The following is a 5,364-nucleotide window of genomic DNA, read 5'->3' on the forward strand; positions in this document are numbered from 1 at the left end:
TCCTTCCCTTTGTCTCCCTGCCAGCACTTGTTATTTCTTGCCCTTTTGATGACAACCATTCTACCAGGTGTGGGGTGATAGCTCGCTGTGGTTTTGATTTGCATTTCCCTAATGATGAGTGATGTTGAGCAACTGTTCCTATATCTATTGGCCACTTGTGTATTTTCTTGGGGGAAAATGTCTATTCAGTTCCTCTGCTCATTTTTCAATCAAATTATCTGTGCCTTTTTGCCTTTGAGTTCTAGGAGTTCCATATATATTTTGGAAATAAACTCCTGATCAGATATATGATTTGCAAATATTGCCCCTTTCCATAGGTTTTGCCTTTTCTCTTTGTTGATTGTGATAACTTTTTTCCTTATGTATTGTATACAGTTTCACATTTTTTCTAATCCACTCTTTACCCCCTCATCTGAAATTAATATTCAGATCCTCCCTGAACACTACTCTCCAATTTCTGTCCAGACTCCTGTCTCTCACTGTTCTTAGAGCTGTGGCCCTGGGTTCAGAAAAACTGCCCCAGAAGGGGAGACCTTCTGCTGCTTTGTGTCCCATGTCCACTGAAGGAGTTTTCCAATGAGACAAGTAAGGTTCTGGAGAAATCTGATCCTTTGGTCACCAATATAATACAACTAGAGTGGGTGAAGAGTCATCTTTTGTTTATTGGTTCAACTGTCCCTGGCAATAGAACAGCTCAGGGGAGAGAGTGACAACCAGGGATATTGAACCTGAGAAGTGTAAGATATGTGATATGAGTAGATAGAATTAAGTCTTACTCTTTGGCATCATTTACACCAGGACAATCTTGAATGTGAGGAAGTTGTTGGGGTGCCTGAGTGGCTGGGTTGGTTGAGCATCCGACTGTATTTTGGCTCAGGTCATGATCTCAGGATCCTGAGATCAAGTCTCCCTGCACTGGGCTTGTAGCCTGCTTAAGATTCTCTCTCTGCCTCTCCTTCTGCCCCTCCTCCCGCTTGTGCAGGCACACGTGCACACACACTCTCTCTCTTTCAAACAAACAAAAAAACTCCCAATGAATGGACTAATAATAGTCTACCAAATCAGTTAGATAAATCTTGTTTGAAGGGATAACTTTATAAAAAATTAGGACTCTCTCTTGTGACGATTACCCTAAAAATCATTACAGATTAAAGGACTTTAAATGGAATGGAAGATCTAAGGGTGGGTTTAGATAGGAAACTGAGGGAGAAAATAAGATAACAACTCCCTAAAAATAGAAGGCATTCTCAGATAACTATGAAGTAGAAAAAGTACATAACACCAAAAATTGTAGCCTGGGGACACCAAAGACGATCTTCTTTTCCCTCAACATTTTTGGTAAGATGAACTCTCCTGGTGGCTTTGGGTTCTACCTGAAGTATATCTAGTCAGGGCTGGGAGTGGAGGAGAAGAGGTAAACTTGGGTGATTACGACATTCAATGTCATTTCGTCAGTTGACAACAAATGGACCTCACTGGCGGGGAAGGTGGAAAATGGCAGAGGCTGTGCATGTGTGGGAGCGGGGAGAAATTTCTCTATCTTCCTCTAAATTTTGCTTTGAACATAGAACTACTCTAAAAAAAAAAAAAAAAGTCTCACAAACGACAATTGAAAAACCAAACTACCACTCTTTCCCTCATTTATGTGTTGAGCAGTCTTGAGTCACTGAGGCCTCGGGCACCCCTGCACAGTGGCTTCCGCATGCAGTGTTCGTGAGCGCAAGGCACTGTGGGAGCCAGTTTACTGACATTCTGATGAGGTTCCCACAATGACTTAGGAGCTGAGTGTTACTTTACAGAAAACAGAAGTTTAGCTCTTGCTCACACAAACTGAGAAGCACTTATGTGCCAGGCATGGTGCCGTTTGCTTTTCACACTGTGTTATTCAGTCCTCGCTACCACTTACCAGGTCATGGAGTCTACTATTTCCCTCACTTGTTGTTGAAAAATTTGAAACTCGGAGTATATAAGGAATGCACCCAAGCTCATACAACTAGAAAGGAGGGGTATCAGGGTCGCAAAGCCCCAGGCTCTAAGCACCGGCTATGAGCTTGCTTGGAAAATGTGGGAATGGCAGCAAAACACCAAGAGAAAACCAAAACAAGGCAGAAAATGGTACAAGAACAGAAAACTGGAAAAAATAGTAAGATTAAATATGGGAAAAGAGTGCTAGTTATCTTTACCTTTTTTTGAGGTCTGGGCAGGAGAGGAGACATGCTCTATGTGGCACCAGGGAGCATAGTTAGCTGGGGTGAACGGAAGTAAATGTTTGTTTAAATAACTCTTATTTATTTATTTATTCAAGATTTTGTTTTTAAGTGATCTCTGCATTCAACATGGTGGGGGGGGGGGTCGAACTTACAAGTCTGAGATCAAGAGTTGTATGCTTCACCAACTGAGACAACTGGGCACCCCTTAAGTACTTTAAAGTACAAAGATCCCTAACATCTCTAATGCAGCTTCGGTAAGAGGTGTTTCAATGTGCAGGGGTTAACCCTAGTGGATAACGCTCTAGTTAGGTGTGGAAAGAATGTGAGGAGTCAGAGCTAGGTAAGCTATCAAATTCCCTTGCAACTCTCAGTTTTGGTTCCAGGACTCTAATTATGGAAACATAAATGCATTTGCTAGGAAAATTCCACAGGGCAAACCTGGAGAAAATGGGAAAATGTTCCATTTGAGAAAAAGAGCCACATTGCCACCTGGTGATCATAACAATTATTCTCTTTTACTCGCTGGTTTTTGAGTGTTTGAAAAAAATCCCCCTAATATCCAGCAGTAATTAAGATAAAAGTTTCCTTAATTTGTTGACAACATTTTTTCTCCAGTGCATTTACTTTTATTTATCCAAGTAACAATGTTTTTGTGTCTGCATCCTCTTAAAATTATCTGGTAATTTCTTTGCAGTGATTTCCTAAGAAAGGAGATGTTGTGTCCAAGAGTATTGTTTGGTTTTGAAGTTTTCGACATGCATTTTCCAGCTGTCCTTCCCAGAAACATTGTGCCAGCCCGCCAGTCCACCAGCATTTTCTAAGAGCATCTTATTCTGCAACCTTACCAACTCTGCAGAAGATCTTTAAGCCATTTCTTTGCCTATTTGAGTTTGTCTGTATGTGAGTATATATCCTCTTCTGTAAGTTTGTAGTTTTTGAATACTAGTTATGTTGAATATTCAAATATGCATTTTGCAAACTTAGTTTTTCTTTTCTGGTTGTCTTTTAGCCTGCCCATCTTTACTCATAAGTAAAAATCCATAGATTTGTACGTGCTGTTTACAAAATACAAAAGTAATACTCTATTTTAAAAACAATGAACATCCTTACAGGCCAGGCATAGTGCTAGTTAAGCATATACGTAAAAATAGCCCAGATTCTGTAGGTCACTAAAAAATTTTAACTCCCTTGTGTTAGGCACCATACACTGTGCTGGTGATGCATCTGTGCCTTATCACTTGACCGTGCCCTCTTATATACTATAGGAAAGAGCTCTGGTGCCTTTATCAAACTGTGACATTTCATAGTGGTTCCAGGAATCGGAGGGACAAGATTTGTACTGGAAGATCAGGACTTCAGTTCAGGTTCTCAAACAAAAACTACCTATTTTGGACCCATTATACGCCTGTTATTGACCACAGTGAAAAATTCACCTAGGTGAATGAAGAATCACCCATCTCATTATGGGCTGCTGTCCCTGTGCACGTTGGCAGGTCGAACACAGAAAGCAAAAATGGTAGCTCCCACATATGGTACAACTGTGAATCAAGTACTGTGCTTGTTCCTTCTCTACTGCAACTCCGAGTTGTGGTTTTTGTTGCCATTTAAGGAATGTAAGGCTGGAGTAGCTCCCAGTGAACTGGGACGGTTTTTGCTGGCAGTGGAGGGGTTCAATCTAGACACAGTAGGGAGGTTTGGTGAGCGTAATAAAAAGAAAATTAAGCCCGATATGAATTCTGGCTCCAAAAAAGAGTCTGAGTGTGAGTCTCTCTCCAATGCAAGATGGGGGAGAAAAGTCCAGAATGAGAGCTTCAGAAAATTTCACTTCAAAAGCTATCAAAGGTGATCTATAGCCTTCATGAAAGACAATCTCTTTGAGGAATTTTTCAATTTTTTTCTGCTCAAATTCAGACTAGTTTTAAATAGAATTTATAATTAAATAGGGCACAATAAGACAATGTTCACCTCTTTTCATGTTCAAAATACCAATGATATGAAATAAATTTAAAAATAGGAATAAATCTTTAGAAGAATAAGAAAACATAGAAAGTATCCCATAAAGATTACAAAGTTCATATGAAGATATTATGAACTACTTTATGACAATATATTTGACAACTTAGATGAAATGTACTAATATCTAGAAAACACAATTTGCCAAAACTGATCCATGAAGAAACAGAAAATCTGAGCAGATGTAATTTACTAAAGTAATTGAGGGGCACCTGGGTGGCTCAGTCAGTTAAGCATCTGTCTTCGGCTCAGATTATGATCCCAGGGTCCTGAGATCCAGCCCCACATCAGGCTCCCTGCTCAGTGGGGAGCTTCTTCTCCCTCTCTTTCTCCCCTCCTCCTTGCTCATGCTCTCCTTCTCTCTCTCTCTCTCTCTCTCTCTCAAATAAATAAATAAAATAAAATCTTTAGAAAAAAAGTAATTGAATAAAGAATTTAAAACCATGCCATAAAGAAAGCTACAGGTCCAGATGACTTTCATGAGGAATTCTAAACATTTAAGGAAGAAATAAAATTCCCACAAATTCTTCCAGAGAATATAAAAAGAGGGTATACTCCCCACCTCATTTTATAAGGGCTGCATAACTTTGATGCCCAAACCTGGTAAGGACATTATAAGAAATGAAAACTATAGTATACCATGTTAACAAATAGAGTCTTGAACTATGAGAGACTGTGGACTCTGAAAAACAATCTGAGGGTATTGGAGGGGTAGGGGGTGGGAGGTTGGGTGAGCCAGGTGGTGGGTATTATGGAGGGCACGGATTGCATGGAGCACTGGGTGTGGTACATAAACAATGAATTCTGGAACTGTGAAAAGAAATTTAAAAAATAAACAATTTTTAAAAAACCAAAAACAAATAGAGTCTCTTTTCTTTTCTTTTTTTTCTTTCTTCCTTCCTCCCTCCCTCCCTTCCTTCCTTTTTCTTTCTTTCTTTCTTTCTTTCTTTCTTCCTTTCTTTCTTATCTATTTATCTATCTATGTGTCTTTACATCTATCTATCCATCCATCTCTCTATCTACCAAACTTCTCTCATCTCACCTTATCTATCTAATGGTATATCACAACGGTATTAACTTTATTTTCAGAAAGCAATGTTAACTAGCTTTTGAAAACAAATTCTTGAAAACCACCACAATG

Source organism: Mustela nigripes, chromosome 12, assembly GCF_022355385.1.
Source record: "Mustela nigripes isolate SB6536 chromosome 12, MUSNIG.SB6536, whole genome shotgun sequence".
In the NCBI taxonomy this organism is placed as follows: domain Eukaryota; kingdom Metazoa; phylum Chordata; class Mammalia; order Carnivora; family Mustelidae; genus Mustela; species Mustela nigripes.